This window comes from Mobula birostris, chromosome 16 (genome assembly GCF_030028105.1).
Source record: "Mobula birostris isolate sMobBir1 chromosome 16, sMobBir1.hap1, whole genome shotgun sequence".
Lineage (NCBI taxonomy): Eukaryota > Metazoa > Chordata > Chondrichthyes > Myliobatiformes > Myliobatidae > Mobula > Mobula birostris.
In genome coordinates, this window is record NC_092385.1 from 57631531 (window position 1) to 57658209 (window position 26679).

General features: G+C 42.6%; 1 protein-coding gene across 4 annotated transcripts in view; it reads left to right on the forward strand.

Moving 5' to 3' along the window:
- The first annotated feature begins 2563 nt into the window (after positions 1-2563).
- Positions 2564-26679, forward strand: part of rad54l2 (RAD54 like 2) — a 190080-nt gene continuing 165964 nt past the window's right edge. For all 4 annotated transcript variants that reach the window (XM_072280689.1, XM_072280688.1, XM_072280691.1 and 1 more), the window contains exon 1: positions 2564-2680. The gene's annotated coding sequence lies outside the window, so the exon portion shown is untranslated. The remainder of the gene's footprint in view (positions 2681-26679) is intronic.

Below are 26679 nucleotides of genomic sequence, written 5' to 3' on the forward strand. Positions count from 1 at the left end.
GCTTTTTCATATCAGAGGATGTGTCCTGGGACCAGCACACAAGTCCCATCACAAAGAAGGCATGACAATGTCTTAGAAGTTTGCATAGTTTTGGAATGTTGTCTAAAACTTTGACAAACTTCTACAGATGTATAGTGGAGAGTATCCTGACTGCGTGCATCATGGCCTAGAAAGGGAAAGTCTGCAGAAAGTGGTGGATACAGACCAGTCCAACACAGAGCACATTTACATGGAGCGCTGCCACAAATAAAAAACAGCATCCGTTATAAAGGACTCCCACCATTCAGGCCATGCTCTCTTCTTGCTACTACCATTGGGTAGAGGATACAAGAGCCTTAGGTCCCACACCACCAAGTTCAGGAGGTTATTACCCTTCAGCCATCGGCTGCTGAACCAACGAGAATAACTTCACTCACCTCAACTCTGAGCTGATTCCACAACTTACAGACTCACTTTCAAGGACTCATGTTCTCAAATTTATTTGTTTTGTATTTATTATTTGTACAATTTTAGAACATTTGGACATTGGTTATTTGTTGATCTTTGTTTATATATAGTTCTTCATAAATGTTATAGTATTCCTTTATTTTCCTGTAAGAAAATTAATCTTAAAATAGTACATGGTGACATACAGTATATACACACCTTGATAATAAATTTACTTTGAACTGTGACTTGAAATACTTTCTGGGCAGGACAGGATCTTGTGGTGGGCCCTTAACCACAGATAAATGAGTCATCTGTTGGGATGATTTATTGTGAGCCAAATTCAGATAAATAGGAAGTAATATTCTTCACACTGGCTTACTGAGCAGTTTGAGGACACCAGCAGGCCACTTGACATAGAGTGGGGGCTCATGACAGAATGAGTCCCATATCACCAGGTGTAGGAACAACTACTTCCCTTCAACCATTCAGTTCCCGACTACCAAAACCCTAATTACTACAGTTTAGCAGCAGAATGACTACCTTGATCACTTGGTACTCGTAAACTTTTTTGTTCTAATTATGTTCTTTTAAAAATTGTGTGTTAATTTATGATTTTCTGCTTAAATAAAGCCATGTGCTTGTAATGCTGCTCAAAGAAGTTTCTCATTGCACCAGCGCATATGACCAGAAACTCCACTTTAACTTTGGCTTTAATCATCCTCACCTATCAGGAAAATCAGTCTTTCCTCCAGTGGCTCTATGTACATTTTCTGCTGCCTTGGGAAATCAGCCAACATAATCAGGACCTCTCCCACCTTCTTTTCTCCTCCCCCCCCCCCCCCAGTCATCAAGCAGAAGATACATAAGGCTCAAAAATGTACCACCGGGCTCAAGAACAGCTTCTATTCTGCTGTTATAAGACTCTTGATCTCTCAATCTACCTCATCACAACCCTTGCCCCTTGTCTACCAGCTCTGCACTTTTTCTGTAACTGGGATAGTATATTCTAAATTCAGCTTTTGTTTCCTTTTGTACTACCTTGATGTACTTGTGTAAGAAATGATCTGCCTGCATATCAGGTAAACAAAGCTTTTCACTGTACCTTGGTACAAATGACAATTATAGATCAATTACCAATGACCAAGTAACTAATTTTCTTGACATAGCCTGAAAAGCATATTGATTAAGAGCAGTGTTTCTGGGGTGAACACTTACTGTATTTTGATAACAGAAGGTATCAGTGTCCGAAGAGTTTGCATTGTGTTTCCAATTGGACTAGGTGCTCAGGGAAGGTTGTGCAATATTTCCATTAGTGACTTCCTCCAGGGACAGTTTAATTTCTTTTCCAGTAGGAATCAGCACCTAAGGCACTATTTACAGTAGGAATTTGTGACCAGGGAGAGCTTAATATTGGTTATTTGGTGCCAGTGTCTGGGGACAGTTGTGCTTTAAAGAGCATTACAAACTGCGGTTTCTAGAAACCTGAAATGTATGCTGGGGGCAGCCTGTATCTGTGGGTTAATCCTGTGGTTTGATATTCTTGTTCCCAGTAGCTTTTTGTCTTCTGAATGAATTTTATTTTATTTCCAGTCGGAGTCAATGTCTTGGAAGAGTTGGGTATTGTTTTCAGTAGATGCGACGGAGAGTATCCTTGTAAAGCCAATAGGTGTTAGCCTATATGAGTATTGCATTGGTTGCAGAAAACAAAAAAATTGCAGATATTGGTCATTGAAGCGAATAGTTGCTGTAAATATTCAGTAGGTCCAGGTCCGTCAGTTAACATTTCAGATCAATCACCTACCTCCTTAGAAACTGAAGCCATGTGCTATTGTATATCCAGTGGGTGTCGGTGTCCAGGGAGAATATGAAGGTGTCAGTTTAAAGGAGAAGCACAAGGGAATGTTGGATTGGTTAACCATGGGTGTATCCCACTGATTCTGGAATGATGACCTGGGTCTGGGGAGCGCTCACGGGTTCCAGTGTCAGAAGGAGGTACTGCCAACGCTACACAGGTCCCAAGCAGGTGGCGGATCTGCTGGGCACTGCACACAGGCTCCGGCAGGGGGCGGTGTTGGCAGGAAGTGCCCTACCTGCCTATGGTGGCCCGGGCCGCCTGGCGGCGCAGTTGCGGCCCCCGGACCGTTTGTCCGAGTTCAGTGTTTCCCGGGGAGGTTGAGGCTGGCACCGGAGCCGTATCTTGTGATCGATTAACGCGTCTCTGTTGCCGAAGGAAATCGGTCCTGGGCCTGAGGTAGGTGTGCGGGAACCGGGCTACGACAGGGGTGGTGAGAGGGGCCGGGGGAGAGTCGCAAAACTGGCGGACGTGGGGGAACGCCAACCCGGCAGCGGCCCCTACTGCAGACAAAGGTAGAGCGGGGAACAAAGGAGGCGGCGCCGGGCCCGAGGAGTGGACGGGTCTGGGGGTGAGGAATGGAGAGGGCCCGGACGAGATGGAGGTGGCGGGGTGGTTTTTACAGTAGACTATTCAATAATTTGACAGGCGAGTACCAGTCCTGAGATCGCAAGAAGGTCGACGGTTAACCCCTCTCTCCCCCGTTACACTCCCTGGCGAATTCCACTCTGCTCTACCACCTTTCCCTAACCACCCCGGCGCCTTCCACTCCCACCTCAGTCCTCCCTCCCGCCACCCCGCAACCCTCCTCCCTCACCTTCCCCACAGTTCAACTGCCCCTCTCTGTCAAACACCCCTTCCCCCACCCCGACTCCCCCCCCCACCCCCGACTCCCCCCCACCCCTTCCTCCACCCCGACTCCGCACACCCCCATCCAGCTCTCTCTCCCTGCCCTCATTCCTCCCCCTGTCTGCCTCTCCCACCCCCCACCCCGGCGCCTTCCACTCCCTCCCCCCACTCCGCACACCCTCCTCCCTCACCTTCCCCACAGTTCAACTGCCCCTCTCTGTCAAACACCCCTCCCACCCCTTCCTCCACCCCTCCCACCCCTTCCTCCACCCCGACTCCGCACACCCCCATCCAGCTCTCTCTCCCTGCCCTCATTCCTCCCCCTGTCTGCCTCTCCCACCCCCCACCCAGCACACCCTCCTCCCTCACCTTCCCCACACCCTCCTCCCTCACCTTCCCCACACCCTCCTCCCTCACCTTCCCCACACCCTCCTCCCTCACCTTCCCCACAGTTCAACTGCCCCTCTCTGTCAAACACCCCTCCCATCCCCTCACCCCACCCCCGACTCCGCAACACCCCGTCTGGCTCTCTCCCCCCGGCCCCCATTCCTCCCCCTGTCTGCCTCGCCCACCCCCCATCCCGGCGACTTCTACCCCCACTTTAGTGCTCTATCCCGCCACCCCCGCGCACTAACCCTCCCTCACCTTCCTCAAAGTCTAACTACCTACCCTCACCTGACTCCACCCCCCCCCCCCCCGGTTGTCCGGCTTCCACCCCAACCCGCCCCCCCCCACCCCCGGTACAGTTTCCCCTTCCACTCTCCCCCTGTCCCGCTCCCTCACTCTCCCCCTGTCCCGCTCCCTCACTCTCCCCCCGTCCCGCTCCCTCACTCTCCCCCCGTCCCGCTCCCTCACCCTCCCCCCGTCCCGCTCCCTCACCCTCCCCCCGTCCCGCTCCCTCACCCTCCCCCCGTCCCGCTCCCTCACCCTCCCCCCGTCCCGCTCCCTCACCCTCCTCCCGTCCCGCTCCCTCACCCTCCTCCCGTCCCGCTCCCTCACCCTCCCCCCGTCCCGCTCCCTCACCCTCCCCCCCGTCCCGCTCCCTCACCCTCCCCCCCGTCCCGCTCCCTCACCCTCCCCCCCGTCCCGCTCCCTCACTCCCCCCCGTCCCGCTCCCTCACTCTCCCCCCCCCGTCCCGCTCCCTCACTCTCCCCCCCCCGTCCCGCTCCCATCCTGTGGGAAAGTTGAGCTGAGAGAGCTAATAAATGCGCCATGACTGAACAGCAGAGCTGACTCGAAGGGCCAAATGGTGCTCCTGTGTCGTATAGTTTTATGATGTGTTGCATGTGTTTTGAACTTAATCTGCTGATATAGTGGCATTCTGGTTTCTTTTCAAGTATTTATATAGTGTAGCATATGTAGTATCAGAAAGTCATTACATCTGTTGATGTGAATATTTCACGTATTATACTCATGGGTGAATTTTCATTGATTCTGTCCATGCTATGTCCTTGGGGCACTTCAAATGACATGCAATTCATTTTTGAATTGTAGTCATTATTGTAGCATAGAAGTTGCATCTGTCTGTGTAGCAGGAGCATCCTACAATGAGATTACCAGATATGGTGTTTCATTGTTTGCTGAAGATGAATAAATTTCTTTTTTGAATACTGCAGTAGGCTTTTTAATGTTTATCTGGTACTTTGAAGACTCATCTCAATAATGGTTCTTCAGAGGAATAGACTTCTTCAGGCCTAGATCAGGCTCTAAAAAACCAGTAATAACAACCAAGTGTTCTACTTAAATAACAAGCTATTTTGTGTCATAGAAACATAGAAAATAGGTGCAGGAGTAGGCCATTCGGCCCTTCGAGCCTGCACCGCCATTTATTATGATCATGGCTGATCATCCAACTCAGAACCCCGCCCCAGCCTTCCCTCCATACCCCCTGACCCCCGTAGCCACAAGGGCCATATCTAACTCCCTCTTAAATATAGCCAATGAACTGGCCTCAACTGTTTCCTGTGGCAGAGAATTCCACAGATTCACCACTCTCTGTGTGAAGAAGTTTTTCCTAATCTCAGTCCTAAAAGGCTTCCCCTCTATCCTCAAACTGTGACCCCTCGTTCTGGACTTCCCCAACATCGGGAACAATCTTCCTGCATCTAGCCTGTCCAATCCCTTTAGGATCTTATACGTTTCAATCAGATCCCCCTTCAATCTTCTAAATTCCAACGGGTACAAGCCCAGTTCATCCAGTCTTTCTTCATATGAAAGTCCTGCCATCCCAGGAATCAATCTGGTGAACCTTCTTTGTACTCCCTCTATGGCAAGGATGTCTTTCCTCAGATTAGGGGACCAAAACTGCACACAATACTCCAGGTGTGGTCTCACCAAGGCCTTGTACAACTGCAGTAGTACCTCCCTGCTCCTGTACTCGAATCCTCTCGCTATAAATGCCAGCATACCATTCGCCTTTTTCACCGCCTGCTGTACCTGCATGCCCACTTTCAATGACTGGTGTATAATGACACCCAGGTCTCGTTGCACTTCCCCTTTTCCTAATCGGCCACCATTCAGATAATAATCTGTTTTCCTATTTTTGCCACCAAAGTGGATAACTTCACATTTATCCACATTAAATTGCATCTGCCATGAATTTGCCCACTCACCCAACCTATTCAAGTCACCCTGCATCCTCTTAGCATCCTCCTCACAGCTAACACTGCTACCCAGCTTCATGTCATCCGCAAACTTGGAGATGCTGCATTTAATTCCCTCATCCAAGTCATTAATATATATTGTAAACAACTGGGGTCCCAGCACTGAGCCTTGCGGTACCCCACTAGTCACCGCCTGCCATTCTGAAAAGGTCTCGTTTATTCCCACTCTTTGCTTCCTGTCTGCTAACCAACTCTCCACCCACACCAATACCTTACCCCCAATACCGTGTGCTTTAAGTTTGCACACTAATCTCCTGTGTGGGACCTTGTCAAAAGCCTTCTGAAAATCCAAATATACCACATCCACTGGTTCTCCCCTATCCACTCTACTAGTTACATCCTCAAAAAATTCTATGAGATTCGTCAGACGTGATTTTCCTTTCACAAATCCATGCTGACTTTGTCCGATCATTTCACCGCTTTCCAAATGTGCTGTTATCACATCCTTGATAACTGACTCCAGCAGTTTCCCCACCACCGATGTTAGGCTAACCGGTCTATAATTCCCCGGTTTCTCTCTCTCTCCTTTTTTAAAAAGTGGAGTTACATTAGCCACCCTCCAATCCTCAGGAACTAGTCCAGAATCTAACGAGTTTTGAAAAATTATCACTAATGCATCCACTATTTCTTGGGCTACTTCCTTAAGCACCTTAAGTGTCTACATTTGACTTTGATATCCTCGTTGAGAATCATAGGCAGAAAATAATAATTTACAAGTAGCTTACAGTCTAGAGAATTGCTACTGGATAACAACTCAATTTGTACTCTATCTCTCTTTTGACTCTTTAAATCTCTGTTAACCTCAACATGAGGGCTGACAGTTGATTCCTTGATTTTAGGAAGGTGTGAAAAATGTTGTGCTCTGTAATATCTGAAGATCATTATTTTACATTGTTCCCAATGGACTTTAGCAGCATCCTCATATCAGTTAATGTCTTATTTGCATGCCTTACATAACCAAAACTGCAATTCTCTGTTTAAAGGACATCAGAGTCAGCTTTAATATGTCCAGCATATATTTGCACAAGCAGTTTAATGCAGTACATGATAAATATAGAAAGCAACTGAATTACTGAAAATATTAAACAATTAAAGTTAAAGTAAGTGCAAAAACAAAAGTAAAGCAAAGTAATGAGGTAGTGTTCAAGGGCTCAATGTCCATTTAGAGATGGCAGAAGGGAAGAAGCTGGCATCGTGTTGAAATGTCAAAATTGGGCTACAAATTGTTTGGCATTGGATGTCACTAGAACAGAACTCGTTAAAGAACTTGGAGACCAAATAAACCCATTGATGCCATGGTGCACGCAACGTTGACTGGATTCAAGCTTCTAAATCTTGACGTACAATAAAATGAGAGTTTTCTTCATTAGTCATATGTAAATACATGTAGGCACAAATGCAAAAGAACAACTTGTGGCATTACAACCACGTAGTATATAAACAGTTTTCTTAATTAAAACAAGTTATTGGAATTCTTTTACAAGAAGGAACACAATTAGAACAAAAAGTCTGCTTTTTTTCTACAAACTGGTCCAAGTTGTCCATATTCTAAACGGTAGTAGTTGGGGTTTTCAGGAACTGAATGGTTGAAGGGAAGTAGCTGCCAGTGGATAATACTATTCATATAAATTGGATAATGCTTTTTTGATTGTTGTACAAGAGACTTTTGACAAGAGTAAGCCCTGTCAAAGGAATGAACTGAGTTCATTCTAGAGATTGAACTGAGAATTCAGTGCTGCACAAAAAATGTATGCAGTTGCCATTGACCATGACTTTGGGTTATATTTGCATTGGCCACTAGTGTTAATGTTTGTTGAAGTTGTGACCTGCTGGTTGATGACAGATGCAAAGATCTTTACTTATGACATGATCATGAGAAAAATAGCAAAAGAAACTGATCAAACAGTAATCATAGAAGCTAAACTGAGAGATAGCTACATGTTTACAAGTATTTCCATCAAATTTCACAGGCAATCTTGCAAGGTGTTAGTTTTAAAAACAAAATATTTTTTTTTAAATGTGTGTTATGGACTTGCCTGTTTAAACCCAGAATAGGTGTCCTGCCGAAGGGTTTCGGCCCGAAACGTCGACTGTACTTTTTTTCCATAGATGCTGCCTGGCTTGTTGAGTTCCTCCAGCGTTTCGAGTGTGTTGCTCATGTTTATTTTGTGTATTGTGTGCATATTGTTGACTTCTGTCTGACACGTGGTCAGATGTTGGTCCCATGGTAAGACAGATAGATTGCTAATTATTAGCTTTCCCTTTTTCTTAGCTGTTTTCATTATCAATTATTTATGTCAACTTCTTAGACTTGATAGTTTACCTTCATTTAAGTCAGAATTGATTTGCCTGCCATTTGAACTGATAGTTAAGGTTTGCAATAATGTCTATATAGGTATTGCATGTTAGTTTCATTACAAAGTGGTAAAAATCTGTAAACATTTTAGAAAAACTGAAGTTCAGAACTTTTGTACAGCAGGAGATTCTATCTAAAATCCGATGAACCGGGTAATTTGCAAAATTGTAGCCGATGATTCTGTGCTTATTTTTGCATTCTGGTCCATTGTTGGCTTTTGAAATGAAGAGAAATCAAAGGGATGCAAGACAACTTTGCTTTCTACAGGGTGATCACTTGATTATCTGACTCCAGTGATGATCAATGACTTTCAGTAGGCCTGAGTCTCTGGGAAGCCTGGATTTCTGCCTAGGGTCACGTCATCGATGTGGGTGGGCGTTGATAAGATTTACCTATCATGCCTTTCCTTTCTGGCATTCAGGGAGCTGCACCAAATATGGCAGAAAATCAAACTTGTTCCAATATCCTTAACCCTTGGCTAGCCTTGTGACATTTAGTATTTCTGTTTTATTCCTGTGATTCTAAGAACTTTTTAGGTTTTAATGTTTAGTGATTCGAGGGAAAATTTTGCTGTAGTAACATTCTCTTGACACTGAGATTACACAGAATTATGTTGGCACACATGGCATTCTGTGCCCGTAAATCATTTGGCAATTTTTTTTATTGGTCTACAATACTGTGGTGCCCTGTATTAATATAGCATCTTGATTCTAGAGCAAACTACCGTTCAGCTCAAATCGAGTATTATTATATCAATCAATTTCTTTCGTGCTTACCTGGCACACTTGGAACAACTTATTAAAACCATAGAGTGGTTAAGAAGGTGAATGATGTATTGGCCTTAGTCAGTGGGATTGACTTCAAGAATTGAGAGGTAATGTTGCAGCTCTGTAAAAGCCTGGTTAGAACACACATGAAATATTGTGTTCAGTTCTGGTCGCCTCAATATAGGAAGGATGTAGAAGCTTCAGAGAAGGTGCAGAAGAGATCTACCAGGATTCTTCATATCTTATGAGGATAGACAAGATGATAAGCAGCATAGATCAAGTAGATGTCTGACTTTTTCCCAGGCTAATATGAGGGGGCATAATTTTAACATTATTTGTGGAAAGTATAAGAGGGCTGTCAGAGGTAAGTTTCTTACACAGGGTGGTGGTAGAGGCAGATACATTAGGGATATTTAAGAAATTCTTTGGCACGTGGTTGATAGAAAAATTGAGGGCTATGTAGGAGGGAAGAGTTAGATTGATCTTAAAGTAGGTTAATAGGTTGGCACAGCATTGTGGCTGAAGGGTCTGCACTGTGTGTAATAAACCAACCAAGCCATACGTCTTTGGAATATGGGAAGAAACCAGAGCACCTGGAGGAAACTTGTGTGGTCGAAGGGAAAACAAACTCCTTACAAACAGTGGCAGGAATTGAACCTGGTTGTTGGCCGTGTATTTACGTTATACTACCCATTTCACTACCATGTTATAGAGTCATCGAACAGTACAGCACAAACAGGCCTTTCGGCCCATCTAGTCCATGCTGAGCCATTTAAACTACCCACTCTATTCACTTGCCTGAACCATAAACCTTCATACTCCTACCATCCATGTACCTCTACAAACTTCTCTTAAACATTGAAAATGAGCTTGCATGAGCCACTTGTGCTGGCAGCTCAATCCACATCCTCATGACCCTCACAGTGAAGAAGTTTCCCCTCATGTTCCCCTTAAAGTTCCCCTTTCAGCCTTAACCCATGACCTCTAGTAGTCCCACCCAACCTCAGTGGAAAAAGCCTGCTTACATTTACCCTATCTATACCATTCAGTCTTCTACATTCGAAGGAATAAAGTCCTAACCTGTTCTAGCTGCTTATCTCCTAATTTGTCCTCTTAACTGTGCCCATTCAGTTGCTTAAAACGGACTGAGTTTTCAACAGCTGGGGCAGAAATCCAGGTTTAACATTTGATTAAGCTTACAATTTGTCAAGTGCAATGAGTCCCTAAATCTGAAGGTTCATGACACTTTCGATAAATATGTAGCTGATAATGGTATAGAAACACAACTTCCTGAGGTAAGTGAAATTATACTGCAGCGGTCACCAAAACAAAAGGCTCAAAGTAATAACTATAACTATGCAGAAAATCTCATCACAACAGAAGCCATCAAAGTGCTTAGCGTAAATGTGTATATAAAGTCTGAACAACAGAGTGCATTATAAACATCCTGATGCTCCTTGTCATTGTACCGAGATATCATTTGTCAAGTCACTGCGATAGCTGGTGTACAACAGCGTCTCATATTTAAAGAATCCACCCACAAGCATATTCCACTCCTCGGAACTGGCGTGGAGACAGATCATCCTTAACCAGCAGGGATAATCCGAGAAGAGTATCTGAGTACACAGTGGAGATGAGCACCATTAAAGGTATTATGTATCCAGTGTGCATACCAAATAGGTGAAGACAGAAAAAAACTCTCAAGACAAAGGTCAGAGGCAGCACGGTTGCACAGCAGTTAGAGTGATGCTATTACAACACAGGCGGCCCAGGTTCGATACCAGCCAGTGTCCGTAAGGAGTAAATATGTTCTTCCCTTGACCATGTAGGCTTCCTCCAGGTGGACGGGCCTGTTATTGTACTAGTTCTCTAAATAAAATCAAATTTCCAATGCCTTTGGAATGGATGTTTTCAGCAACAGTAGGGAGAGAAACAGGAATCGGGTGATAGTTTTGAACATGACAAGATATTTATTGAAAGAACTCCAATGGGCAATGTTTCCTTTCAGTGTTAAGTGGACAAATCTGCAAGTGTGAATATTTATCAATTCACATTGTTTTTAAGGAATGATGGTGTGAAATGAACATTGTGCAGATTAATAAGACAAATGTGCTGAACCCAGTATTTGTGTTTCTGTATGGGAAGCTTTGGCTGCACTGCTGTTTAATAAATTATAAATTCAGTGACGCATGTTCATACTGTTTTTCCAGCTTTACCTGACCCCCATGCTCATGGGATAGCTGGATTCTTTCTCAACAGTTTAGAATTCATCTTTACCATCTGGTCCCCTAAGCAAGCAGTTCCTGCTATTATGGCTGTGCCAAGATCTCTTTAGTGCGCCTGTGGACCTACTTGTAGCTAGGCTGTCTGTTCAGTTGAAAAAAAATTGTAGATTACATTTTCCTATAGTTTTATTCTGTAACTTTTTTTTATAGTGTCATTCTGGTTTGCCATCCTATCGGTGTCAGTCCAGTCATGTTTTCCATTAAATTCTTTCGATTTGATTCCTAAAACCCCACGCCTATCTTTCTGCCCTTATACATGATGTGCATCTCTCTGTTTCCCTTCCTGCTACCCTCACTTACCACTTCACTTTCATTCAATGTTATAACTGCTGAGAACTTTGCACTGTTCCAATGGTGGTTTCTTGCTTGTCCCAATTTTAATTTACCATTGGTAACCATGTCTTCAGCGGCCCAATTTCCTTCCAAAATCTATGTCTACCTCTTCACCTTAAAACCAACCATTTTACCCAAGATTTTGGTAAGTTGTCATAATATTGTGTGTGGGGTAGACAGGAGGTGGGAGTGATAAGAGAAGGGGGAAGAAGCCAAGGGATTGTCTGAAGAAGAGTGAGGACATGAGCGAGACTGAGGAAGAGGTGATCAGCAAAATCAACTGAGTCCATTCAAGATTCTGTTTTGTTTATCATACAGGAAATGCTTTGCATTAGCAACCAACACACAGTGGTGTGCTGGGATCAGCCCACAAGTATCATCACACATTCTAGTGCCAACATAGCATGCCTACAATGCTCGGCAGAACATAACAAACAACACGACAACAGCAGCAAAATAAGCCCAGTTCCTCCCTCCCAACCACAAATAAACCAAAGAAAGCTTTTGTAACACTGCTTGAAAGTTATCAGGGATTTGTGTACTAAATGTAAATGTTACATAAACTTTGTGCAATGGAACTCGACAATGGAAATGAGTCCAGAGTTAAGAATAAGCATAGTATCGATGATATATGTAACATATTATAAAGCTTTTGGTAGAGAAATTTGGCAAGTGAGTTGTAGTTATTCTCAGACTGTCACTGTTTCCCATGCATGCTGCAAGGTTTGAGTGTACTGTGTGGAAACCTAATATCAATGGCCAGGAGTTGTATCATCAGAGTGAATCACAGTTGAAGTTGTACTTGATTTATTTTGGAATGGCTGTTTCCTTTGACTGGGAGTTGTGGCATTAATGGCTCATGGTTATATTTATTGAATGATTTTATAGTTGGCCAGGTTGTTTTTGTGGAGTACTTATATATTACATTTCCAAATGTTCATCAAAATAGCTATGATGCGAGCAAATTAAGTTGCAGAAAAGGGCTATTCCGTTCATTCTGCCTGCTGATTGAAATCACATCCCATTTAGTTCTGCTCCTACTCTTTTCTCAAAGCTCTTCAGTTTTTCTTTAAGATGTTTATCGTTGGGATTTGAATTTTGGTGTAAAATTTCCAAATAGGACTTCTGAAATGTTACTTTTATTTTTTCATAAATTCTCTACAGGCTTGTAAACCCTATATGATTGGCTTTTACATTTTCCTTTCAGAATGCTACATGTGAAATCTTTCCCTGTATAGAGTGGATTCCGGTTGGGCTGTCGGTTAATCGGGGCAGTTGCCAATTAATCAGTTGATTAATCGGGTTAATCAGTCCTGAAGAAGGGTCTTGGCCCAAAACGTCGGCTGTTTATTCACATCCATAGTTGCTGCCTGATTTTCGGAGTTCCTCCAGCATTTGTGTGTGTGTGTGTGTGTGTTGCCTTGGATTTCCAGCATCTGCAGAATTTCTTGTGTTCATGATTAGCTGCTTTGGGAGAATTCTTAAGGAACAAAAAGTAATCAAAAAAAATAGCTGGGATTTCCCTTTGTTTATTTGGGACACTATGCCACTTAATTGAGACAGCAGATTGTTGGTGAGTAGTTTCTAACTACCGTCAGTGGCATGCACTTGTGTGGCCGTTAGATACTATACCCTGCTTACAGCACAAAGTTTTTAAATGGTGTCAGTTGTGTGTGCTTATGTTCGAAAGCAGTGATTTTTGTAACTGATAGTTGGCACTTCCAAATAACGAATTTCTGAATCCAAAAAAGTACATTTGATCCTTTATACAAAACCAGCAAAGGCAAATGACTTTACAGCAATTTAAAAAAACCTAACAAAATTAAATTAGTGATATAACGGTCTAATAATGATCTCGGTGATACGAAGTGTATAATAGTGTAAGTGAGCGCTTCAGTAAGTGTAATTAACATATTTAATCAAAGTTAGTGATCTAGTTCATGTAATTAAATGCAGTTAGCGATCAACACAAAGTACCATTCCTTGTGGCTCACCCCTGTAAGACTAAACTAAGACAAAGCGGGAATATGTAACTGTACTCATTTGCTTCTACTACACCGCAACCCACGTGACAAATCACCATAATAAATGCGCCACAATGTATAATACAGACAGAAAATAGATACGTGGCTTCTCTGACAGAAAATAGATACATGGCTCCTACATCAACATTATTTGATTTCAAATCACAGAACAGCTTCACTATAGAATTTGTAGATTGTGTGCCTAGGCATAATCATATCAGCCAAGGTCAATTATTTCAGTTAAATTGTGTTTGCAGAGACCAAATGTTGATGTATATCATTGATGGATTTAATAAACCAAAATTAACCCATTTTGTTGGACTTATTAAAGACTAGAAAAAATGTCAGGCAAAAACAAAGTTTTAAAACTAAACAATTCAATCCTATCTCTAAATTTCATCTTGTGAGTTAAAACTGAATCTGATTTCAGCACTGTTGCAGGCAATGGAAACCAAATTATCCTCACTGTTTAGGAATATTTTTTCCCATCATCTCCCCAGTTTTTTTAGCTATCTTAATTGTGTCTTTCAAATAGAGACAAGTTCCCCCCCCCCCACCCACCCCAGTACCTTAAAGAGTGAGAGGTTTTAACCCTGTCACTGCCTTTCAATGGTGATAGGCTGAACCCTGAGTGAGAGACTTGTTTAAGGTTGTTGTAGTTGGGGATGGTAATAGGGACAACCTCCCACTACGTATTAAATGCTCCCGATGGTGTGCGCCTCAAATAGCTCTGACAACCAAGTCCAGCTCCTGGCTTTCACATGTGGCTTAGCCTGTAAGCCTGGCGGAACAGTTCCTATTGATAGTAGAAGGGGCAAAGGCAGGTTACTGGCGCCTTAAAACCGGGTCGCTTCGGGCAGGTGGGCCCATCAGCAATGGCTGGCAGCTCATCTAAGAGAAGGAGAACTGATCTCAAACCTCTGCTGTTTTGCAGCTATGGGGAAGGCTTATGGATAAACCTCGAGGGGAAAAATCCTGAGATGGAGTCCCTAAGGCAGTTCTACATTGAATTCAACGCTTACTGGCAACTCCTGAGGTGCTGTTGGTACCAAATTGTATCGGTCTGCCATTCCTTTGGGTTTGTCAGGTGTGTGGAGAGGAGGAGCTTGGTACATGGGCAATAGATTGCTCTCCATATTGTACAATATGGGTTTGTGCATCCAGATAGATAGGATGCATTATCCATGGTCGACCTTGACTGATAGACGCCTCATTCACTCACAGAGCAAGTTCAATCCTGTATATTAAATTTAAGTAATAAGATTCAGCAACAGGTGTAGGAGACCTTGCTGTTCAAGCCTCCTTTACCATTCATTAAGGTCATGGCCTGCCTTCTACTTCTATGCCGTTTTTCTGCAGTGTCCCCACGTGAGCCCTTAAATCACCTTGTTGAATGAATTCTCTAATAGCAGTTCCAGCACCCTTTGTGCTAAAGAATTCCAAAAATTCACCAAGTAAAGAAACTTCTCCACATCTCCTAAATACCGTTTTCCTTTTTCCGAGACGGTGTCCCTTGGTTCAAAACTCCTCAGTCAGAGAAGTCACCCAGCCTGTAAGAACTTTGTAAGCTCAAGGTCTCCTCTCATTCTTACAAACTATAGAGAACAAGCCTAGCCTACCAAATCTCTCCTTTTGTGACATGCTTTCCATCCTGGAATCAGCCTATGAAATCTTTGTTGAGCTTGCTGTCTGGCAAGTGTATTAGTCCGTGAGCCAGTAGGGTTGGTCGGTACCATCTGAGGGGAATAATGCTCATAGTGATTTTTGGCAAGGTATACATCTCTTGAGTTAGAAAATATGTGATAGCTTTGCACCAGTGGTAGCTTTATGTGTGCATTTTATAACACTACCCAAAAATAAAGCATTTCTGAAAAGTGCCCAATATAAAGTACAACATATATATTCAACCAAGTGGTATTTTGTCATCAGTGATCCCTCAACATTGAAATTTGTCACAATGATAGCTGAGTTCAAGTACTTTTCATCAAATATTGTTACAAAATTCTACATTGAAAACTATGTCGTTGGTGGCACTCGCCATATGAACATCAGTACGGCAGAAAATGTTACCCCCCCCCCCCAAAAGGTAAAAATAATCCTCATTTGGAGAGATTTCTGGAATTTTATCAATGTCATGATGTTTTCCATATTGTATCAAATCAAAACAATCTTGAGCTTTTGTCATAGCATATAGAATTACAGTACAATAATTCAAATGTGAGGTTCCACACGGCCATAATTTAGGCCCCATTTTTGGTTGTAAAATGAATATATTTAAACAAAGACTGCTTTTCATACTTTGTTTTCCTTACTTTCATAACCTATTAATAAGCATAATAGTTTTCCAAGTCTTCCCCATCTTCCACATCTTCATCTGAACTTTCCACGCTCTGAGGTGGATGCTTGGTTCTCACAGTCTGCCAGTCTACACATGTCACTACACCTGAGGCCATTTGCAACACACATACATCTTGGGAGTGAACATTTTTTTGGACAGTTACAGGCCAGTAGATCCAGGACGGCATCGGGTGCTGGCTGGCCTTCCATCCAGTGCACCACCGACTGTTCAGCTTCCTCTTCTCTCTCCATCTTCCATCCTCTGCCAACAGGGCTTGGGGCTTGTGAATCCTTCTCCAAATGTCTTCTCCATATACCAGCCTGGTAGTTGGCTCACTGTGCATGTTTTGTTAAGCAGTCCTTGCATGGTGGGAGTTGATGACTTTCGATTTCACCTTTTTTGGCACAGAAAAGGTGATACTTGAGCTCATTGACCTTGGTAGTCAATGCTTTTGGGGCATACAGGAGATATGTAAATGCCTCCAGTTTGTCCATCAGTTCTGGGGAGAGGTTCAATTCCTGACCCAACTCTTAAGAATGTGTCCTGAGTTTCCCTTTTGCTGGTCGGAAGTTTTAGGGCACTTGTCTTCCCTTTGCCTTCAAAAGCACTTAGTGTCACATCCTGTATATACGTGCAACGCAATGAGAGCCCTACAAACCCCTATGCCAACGGTGGCAGCAACCTTTCTGATGTCTACAAGCCTTGTACGGGTTCTAGTGCCACACTTCTGGAACAATGGGGACTCAATCTTGTTACAAAATGCTAAAGGCATGATAAAGACATCTGTGTCTTCTGAGCAGATCACTACAGTTTGGTATCCCTCTCTTGTGGCATGGGCAGCGTGGAGAAGTAGGCGGCCATCTGCTGTTGCTTGTTGAGACTGAAGAGCAGACACCTCACTGTCTTGAGATGTGATTTTGTAACATTTGTCATTCACAGTTGCATACAGAATCTTCTTCTGTAGATTTGCTCTGTACTCTGCCTTGCTCCATTCATGGACTTATGAAGCTAATGAGACTATTTTTGTTACTGACTTTGGTTAGGAAGCTCCTCCACTGCCTCACCATCTGTGTGCCTGTGATACCTTGCAACTCATGACCAGTCTCTTCAACCCGTAGAGATCTTTCACTATTCTTGATAGAGTTCTCCTTGTATGTGTCAAACACAACATCTATTCTACTACTCTGACTGCCTTCCCTCAGAGCCATACCCAGAATTGTTCTCTGAAAGTAATTTGATCACCTTTCACTCTTTGGACCAAGCTCATTCCATCAACCACTGTAGCAGAGTTTCCTGGGAGTTGCTCTTCTACATTTTTCTGCAAGGTTGTGGCTTAAGTAGCTTTATTTATCTTTTTCAGCAATCCTTCTGGTGTGGACAGGGCCCAGGGCAATGGTCCAAGGGGATGAGAAAGGATATCCTCCAAACGTAGATTGCGCCCTTGTGCCATCACAATGGCAAGCATTTAAGGATTGCATGGATGAACTACAACAATTGTTCATCCCAGTTTGGCAAAAGAATAAATCAAGGAAGGTAGTGCACCCATGGCTGACAAGAGAAATTAGGGATAATATCAATTCCAAAGAAGAAGCATACAAATTAGCCAGAAAAAGTGGCTCACCTGAGGACTGGGAGAAATTCAGAGTTCAGCAGAGGAGGGCAAAGGGCTTAATTAGGAAAGGGAAAAAAGATTATGAGAGAAAGCTGGCAGGGAACATAAAAACTGACTGTAAAAGCTTTTATAGATATGTAAAAAGGAAAAGACCGGTAAAAACAAATGTAGGTCCCCTACAGACAGAAACAGGTGAATTGATTATGGGGAGCAAGGACATAGCAGACCAATTGAATAATTACTTTGGTTCTGTCTTCACTAAGGAGGACATAAATAATCTTCCAGAAATAGTAGGGGACAGAGGGTCCAGTGAGATGGAGGAACTGAGCGAAATACATGTTAGTAGGGAAGTGGTGTTAGGTAAATTGAAGGGATTAAAGGCAGATAAATCCCCAGGGCCAGATGGTCTGCATCCCAGAGTGCTTAAGGAAGTAGCCCAAGAAATAGTGGATGCATTAGTGATAATTTTTCAAAACTTGTTAGATTCTGGACTAGTTCCTAAGGATTGGAGGGTGGCTAATGTAACCCCACTTTTTAAAAAAGGAGGGAGAGAGAAACCGGGGAATTATAGACCGGTTAGCCTAACGTCGGTGGTGGGGAAACTGCTGGAGTCAGTTATCAAAGATGTGATAACAGCACATTTGGAAAGCGATGAAATCATCGGACAAAGTCAGCATGGATTTGTGAAAGGAAAATCATGTCTGACGAACCTCATAGAATTTTTTGAGGATGTAACTAGTAGAGTGGATAGGGGAGAACCAGTGGATGTGGTATATTTGGATTTTCAAAAGGCTTTTGACAAGGTCCCAGGAGATTAGTGTGCAAACTTAAAGCACATGGTATTGGGGGTAAGGTATTGGTGTGGGTGGAGAGTTGGTTAGCAGACAGGAAGCCAAGAGTGGGAATAAACGGGACCTTTTCAGAATGGCAGGCAGTGACTAGTGGGGTACCGCAAGGCTCAGTGCTGGGACCCCAGTTGTTTACAATATATATTAATGACTTGGATGAAGGAATTAAATGCAGCATCTCCAAGTTTGCGGATGACACGAAGCTGGGCGGCAGTGTTAGCTGTGAGGAGGATGCTAAGAGGATGCAGGGTGACTTGGATAGGTTGGGTGAGTGGGCAAATTCATGGCAGATGCAATTTAATGTGGATAAATGTGAAGTTATCCACTTTGGTGGCAAAAATAGGAAAACAGATTATTATCTGAATGGTGGCCGATTAGGAAAAGGGGAGGTGCATCGAGACCTGGGTATCATTATACACCAGCATTGAAAGTGGGCATGCAGGTACAGCAGGCGGTGAAAAAGGCGAATGGTATGCTGGCATTTATAGCAAAAGGATTCGAGTACAGGAGCAGGGAGGTACTACTGCAGTTGTACAAGGCCTTGGTGAGACCACACCTGGAGTATTGTGTGCAGTTTTGGTCCCTTAATCTGAGGAAAGACATCCTTGCCATAGAGGGAGTACAAAGAAGGTTCACCAGATTGATTCCTGGGATGGCAGGACTTTCATATGAAGAAAGACTGGATGAACTGGGCTTGTACTCGTTGGAATTTAGAAGATTGAGGGGGGATCTGATTGAAACATATAAAATCCTAAAGGGATTGGACAGGCTAGGTGCAGGAAGATTGTTCCCGATGTTGGGGAAGTCCAGAACGAGGGGTCACAGTTTGAGGATAAAGGGGAAGCCTTTTAGGACCGAGATTAGGAAAAACTTCTTCACACCGAAAGTGATAAATCTGTGGAATTATCTGCCACAGGAAACAGTTGAGGCCAGTTCATTGGCTATATTTAAGAGGGAGTTAGATATGGCCCTTGTGGCTACGGGGATCAGGGGGTATGGAGGGAAGGCTGGTGCAGGGTTCTGAGTTGGATGATCAGCCATGATCATAATAAGTGGCGGTGCAGGCTCGAAGGGCCGAATGGCCTACTCCTGCACCTATTTTCTATGTTTCTATGATGCGTCCAAAGAAAGACCTGTCTGCTTTCAAGATGATCGCCCTCCCATTTGATTTCACTTCCCTCTTCTTATACATATCACTGAATGGTTTCAGCTTGTTGGTTTTCATTGGGTCATGGAATTTCTTTGCTGATAGGTCTTCCTCTGGTCTCTCATCCTTGAAGGTCGCATAGCATTGCTCACCAATCTCATATGCCTTCATCAGGTCAGAGGCAATGTCCTTGGGGGCTGCCTTTGCTGTAGAGATGCTAATGAGGTTCCGCTTCTCTGCAAATGGGTTGACCCATTCATGTATGAGGCTAACCACTGCTGAAACTGCTTCCTCATCTTTCTGGGTTCTTGGCTGCTGTAGCTCCACATGATAAAGCTCCGATTTGTTGTCTTGCACCATCTCCCTTAACTGTCCCAGGAATGCACTGCGGTGCTCAGCTGTTACGCAGTAACGCTTGATAGCTCCAGCATTCAAGCTGAACTGTGATGTGCCTCCAGGAGTCTGTGTGTCTTTGTTCACTGTGGCTTCAATAGCCTGGTCCACAGGGATCTGCCCAAAGGGATTATTACTTGACAGCTGCACTGAGAATTGACCTGTCTTGCAGGCCTCATAGACAGAAGGATTCTTCTCTAGGAGGTTCATCTTCTGAGCAAAGTAAGGGGACAGGTACCTGGCATAATTCATCTTATCATAGGCAAAGCATCATGGAGTCATGATTTTATAGCATGGAGGTGCAAGTCCCAGTCCCCCTCACAGAAAGCTACCACTGCTGCAATGCTGTCACATATTTTCTAGCACTAGGGGTGTATACCTTGCCAAAAATCACTATAAGAATTATTCCCCCCAGATGGTACTGGTGGCCCAAATTTGGGGTCCTGGCTCACGGACTATATCTTGTTTTTAGGTAAAGAGATCGAAGTGGTACATGATACTCCAGGTGCCACTTCACTAAGGCCCCATGTAATCATATCCTGCTGTAATAAAAGCAAAATGACAGGTTCCATTCACTTCATTATCTTTAAATCCAGGTATCCCCCGCTATCCGAAAGTAGAGCGTTCCTATGAAACCTTCCGTAAGCCGAAATGCTGTAAAGCAAAGAAGCAATTACCATTAATTTATATGGGAAAAATTTTTGAGCATTCCCAGACCCAAAAAAAAACCTACCAAGTCATACCAAATAGCACATAAAACCTAAAATAACACTAACATATAGTAAAAGCAGGAATGATATGATAAATACACAGCCTATATAAAGTAGAAATAATATATATACAGTGTAGTTTCACTTATCAGAATCAGGAAGATTTGGCCAAAAGCGATTTGTAGAAAAAAATCGGCACGTACACGCATGCGCACACACCTGCCTGCGCAAGTCTTCTATATCATGGTAGTCTTTCTCGGGGTAAACGAAAGTTTAAAGCGGGCGCCTTTTTTCATAAAAGCGAAAATCCTCTTCAGATTTCTTTAGGGTAGCGAAAACAGGTTCTTTCGTAAAACTAAAGTGGCTTAAAGTGGGGGACACCTGTAATGACAGGTTCTTCTCTGGCACCATCTAAATAGTGATAGATTCCATCTCTTACAATACCTTAGAGTCACAGATTCTACTCTTTACAGTATATTCATAATAACAGGTTTCACCTCATAGAATCCTGTTAAGTGACAGGTTCCACTTCTTTCGATACCTTTATATTGTGATAGGTTGTACCATTTAATATACTTGTGACCGGTTTCACCAAATAATGACAGTTTCACACCTTTGAATAATGTTAAATTGTGGCACATTCCACCCCTTTCAAATTTACAAGTGTTTCAGAGGCTTCTCCCTCCCTCTTCCATTTGATAACATTAGTTTCATTTCTGAGATTGGAGAATAATAGTATAAAACAGTTAAAATAACCTAGTCCTTGCTTTAGCTCCAAAGATGTAGAGTAAATTCTTTTGGGTGAGCTGCTCTGGAGTTGTCCCTAATTGAAAGATGTGAATTTAGTAAAGCATATCCTTTATAACTATTTTTTCTCTAATTTTTCTATCACACGCCAGATTACAATTGGCCTTTGGAAGGCCCACTTCCTTAACAGTCATAGCAAGAGTTATTCCTGCTACTGTAAGACTATTCAAAGATTCAAAAATGCAAGGTGGTACCAGTAATTAATGGTAATGTCCTGCAGACATTTCACAAAGCTGCTACTTTTAAATATGCTTCTACTTAGGGTTTGTCCATCGTCATCGATGAAGACCTCGACACCATTAGTACTTTTTACAAGGTCGAGTTGCTAGTTCAACGCTCAACCCAGAACGGATGGAAGGCGTGTACGGGAGCCGGCCGGATTCGAACTCGGGACTGCTCGCCCCGAAGTCCAGCACTGATGCCACTATGCCACCAGCCGGCTTTGATGGTGTTGAGACTCGCGTTTGATTTGGATTTAAGTGAGGGAGAGTTGCGCAGCGTCAGCCTCACTCTCTCTTCCCAATTCCCATCTGGATCCAGTGGCAAGACAAGAGTCGAGACGGCTGGAGATGGGACTAGGTACAGTGGATGACCAGGACGCCTTCTGTGTCTTGTCGTGCTACACGTTCCACGACGCTTGCAGAGGCCGCCTTCTTGACCGTTGGGCCTTCCATTGGTCTCGTCCACTCAATCTGCCGGAGTCTGTCTTCACATGCTGGGATAGACAACTCCCTATCTCACCGAAGGTTTGAGACCCATCGTCTACCCTCACTTGGTTTAGCTGGCTTGTTGAAGCCGTTGCCTGGGGTGTGGCCGCTGTCACATGCAAACAGCTGTGAGAAGCCACAGGTGAGAGCTGAGTGCCAGGTGGGGACCAAAGGCGGACTAACTTCCTTGAAAAGGACGCGACATGTTCCCCCACCAGAGGTACTACCCCTCCCTGACACCCCATACACCCCTATGCTTTTACTAATCTGCGATTGAAGCCTTTAATTTACATTTTCATAACGTGTTGGGGCCTTTGCTGTCTCTGAGGGTATTCAGCATGGTTGAGAATGGAGTACGTGGTCTAATTGTGGAGCGTGAACCCATGATCGGCTCCATCACCCTCCGAATTCACCAATTAAAGCGTCACGCAAAATTGAAATCAATGAGGATAAGAGCAAAAGGTGAGCAAGTATTCAGTACAGTCTGCCTGTGTTTGATCAGTCTCCCTCTTGCTCGCTGTTTAGGAAGGTGCAGAAGTCTTGGGAGTGGGCAAGGTTTGTGGATTGGACTCATTTTTTAGCAGACTCTGCAGTTCATGTTGTATATGTTTCTGGTAACATTTTTATTGCTATTTTGCATGATGTTGATCAGGATACTTTGTGGACTGGCTATATGGCCTGTAGTCAATGAACTGCACTAAACATTCCTAGACTGTTCTAAGGACTCTGCAGTTTGATATTTAATATTCTATGCATTATTCACTTGTTTTTTGCCGTCTGTGTGATTTGTTTTTTTTCAGGAACTGGGTATTTGATGTTTTCTATGAACGGGTTCCATGATGTTTTTGTTTCATGGCTGTCTGGGACTGAATCTCAGGGTTGTATACTGCATACGTACTTTGATGATAAATGTACTTTGAATCTTTGATATTGTTTCATCTTGCATTACCTCAATGCAATGTGTAATGGGATCTGATTTGTATGAAGAATATGCAAGACAAGCTTTTCTTGTCTTCATACAACTTCACTCACCTCAACTCTGAACTGATATCCGTGGCTACAGACTCACTTTCAAGGACTGCAACTCAGGATTTCTGCATTATATATTTAATTTTATTTGCACAAATTGTCTTTTGCACATCTGTTGTTTGAGTAATAGACCAACTGTAATAACACTGAACAACAAGCTTTGGAGAAATAAGAAATGAACTTTTATTGAATATAATGCTTTCAATTGCATTAAGGTGCTGACGCTTTCCCTAGTTTTCATTCCATTGGTTTGTGGTTCTCGCCTTCAACCTTTTGGCATCCTGTTAGCCAGCTCTGTTTTAGTTTCAGTTGTACCCCAATTAAGGCCAGAGAAATCAAAAATAACTGGAGAAAAGACCAAGATACGGAAATATCTTTAGTGAAAGAAGGAGACTTTAGAAAGACACAATCACAGGATCTCATGGCAGCACCTCCTTGATGACTACTGAGGAGGTAGTCATCCTTCTCACCCATGCAATTTTTCCTCCTTCAGGAAATAAAGTCAATTTTTACAGCTACTTTTCATGACCTACTACACTGAAGTTCTCAGCTTGAGCCCTCTTAAATCTGTGTCTTCTTGTTACTGACTGTTATGAAGAATTGCTGCTCCAGGGTGCCTGTTGATTCTACATTTTAAATTGCACCATCATAATCCTTTTAAATGTTACCTCACGTACTATAAGTACACTTGAAATATTAATCTATTAAATTATATACTTAAGGTGGTCCCCAGAACATAAGAAGCGGCATTTAAAATCCAAATATTTTTGAACTTCACAACTTGAAGGAATTGTCTTGAATGTAGCTGTGAATTACCCATGGCAATTAAGATATCATGAGAGTTGCTTTCAGATCACATGTCAACATTTATAGTATAGATGATTTTATTCAATAGGACCAGTTTAATCCATTTTCCTGGTGGTGTGCTGCTTTTTTTATATATACTATGTCAATGCAGAATTACCGTGTAAAAACAGGTGTGAACATGACAACAAACGCTTCATCTTAAGTAAATGCCCCTGAATCAGGAAGTCAGGAATTCAAACCCTACTGCAGCTGGTTAAACCGGTAATCTATGCTTTCATTTCAGTTGAATGTTGAGGAAGTGTTGAATTACGGGAGGTTGTTTTGTTTGCTCCTGTCCTCTGGGAGCTATCAGTGAATTTAATGACTGCTTTGGACTGCTGGGGAAATAAAATGATTCAAATGTTTCCCTGATAATTAGATGCTTGTAGGATAGGTTTGCCCAAGTTTCTTACCAGCAGAATTTGAGATTGATTTTATCACAAAGGCCCTTGGACTCTAATGCACACACTAGCAGGCCCTGGGTGTCTGCCAGTGCTTAATCTGGAGTTTCAGACCTGTCTCTACTGGCTGAGTAGATCACAAATCTGTAAATAGTCCCAAGTATACAAGAGGTTATGTAGGACACTCATTTTGAATTCAAGATCTGTTCTGTTATGCATATAATTAATACAGTTCAATGAAAAACATTTTGAAATAAACTAATCTGGAATGTTTGGTCACAAGGGTGGATGCAAATGGATACTTTAAATGTGATAATCAGTCAGTATCCCCATATTCTTTGAATTCAAGCATGTAGGGGATGACCAGGCCATGACAATTGAGAACAGGTTTTCCTCATGAGAATACTTTGGTATTCACTCATCGATTTGTTAACTCCACTAGCTAACTTACTTTCAAGATTTACAAGGCAATTATGTCAAGTCTGTCCTTCAATAAGATTTGCTTCCATGTTCTAGCAAAGTGCACTCAATCCTTAAATCTCTTATTGAAAAAGTTTCTCAATCTGAGTATAAATATCTATAACTTTAAGGTAGAGAATCCTAGAGATTTACAGTCCTCTAATAAATACATTTCATTTCATCTTAATTCTTAAAGGATGATTTTATTCAATGCTCCAGTTGATAAAATCCCACCAGTCTGTCAATCCTTTTCCAACTCTAATGTTTTGATAAAATTGGCACTCACTTCCTAAACTCCATTGCGTAACATATTTTATTTGCATTGTTATTTAGCTTATAAAGAGCTATTGGCCTACCAGCAAGCCTGATGACACTGCCGTAGCTCCAGCCTAAAAATCATCTTTTTATTTCCTTATTCTAGGTCCAGTGCATTATCATTTTATGTATCAAATGTTATTTTGAAAATCTAGATCTGTTACATTCCTTAGCTCTCTCTTCTCCTTGACTATCAAAAGAAACATTTTTCCATGTAATCATGATGACTGTAGCAGACAAAACCATATCTGTGCATAATCTTTAGTGTAATGGGGCATGTTGACAAAATAACTGGTGAAGTCCTGGGATTGCTAAATTGAGGCATAGAGTACAAAAACAGGAATGTTATGCAGACATCCCACCTCTCCCAGAAGTTGCGGGAGTCTCCCACATATTGATAGTGGCTCCCTGATGCCCGCAAATTATATACAATATCCCGGAAATTGATTTTTTTGACAGCGAGAGAACGTGTACGAGAGAGAGAGAGAGCGCGTGCCATGGCAGAGTGTTCCAAAAAAAGAAAATATAAAACGTACTTCACCCCAGGCTACACTAAAGTGTACCCCTGCCTAATAGGGGTAAAAAATAATGACAGTGTTACTCACTGCACTGTTTGCAACAGTGACTTTTGTACTGCCTATGGTGGGTTAAGACTGTAAAAGACGTTGAGGTGAGTTTAACAGGTGTCATTTGTTCATTAGCATAGCTAACATTATTTAAACTAGCTGGCTAGCTGCTAAGGAGCTACTCTATTGCAGACAACCCACCTCTCCCAGAAGTTCCGGGAGTCTCCTGCAAATTGATGGTGCTACTTCCCTGAAATGAGTTTTTGCAGGGTGGGATATCTGGTTATGTTGAATTTGAGGGAAACATTGATTAGGTTTGGAGTTTTGCATCCAATCCTGGTCAGCGTACTTGGAAATAGTTGAAAGTCTTAGTTTACAGATCATCTTTCATCACAACTGCAAAAGTTAGAAATTGAACATGTTTTAAGCTGCAGGGAACAAAACCTATTGAAATTAAGAAACCTTCACCTCTCTCTTAGCTGACAAGGCTACCTTGTGTTATTTAAATTTTTGGTCTCCACCCTAACCTAGGCATTCCTTTATGCTCTACAGTTTTATACGTATTTGATTATTGACACTGTCTGGTTCTGATGTTAGGTCACTCATCTGAACTGTTAACTCTTTTTGTCTTCTACAATGCTGCCTGACCTGCATTTATAGCAAATTTTATTATTTTGGATTTAAGGTTTTGCAGTTTTTACTTTTTACAAAGGGGTTATTCTCAAAGATTCAAAGTAGATTTATTATCAAAGTATGTATAAATTATACAACCTTGAGATTTGTCTGCTGTATCTGTTTTTGGTTTCTTATTAATAATTAATATTAAGATTGTTAAATCTCCAAAGTTTTCAAATTATGTCCTATAAAACAAAGTCTCATTGACGTTTTCTATGTAAAGCACATCAATATTGTTTGACAGCTGCTTATGGTCCATTCTGCCAC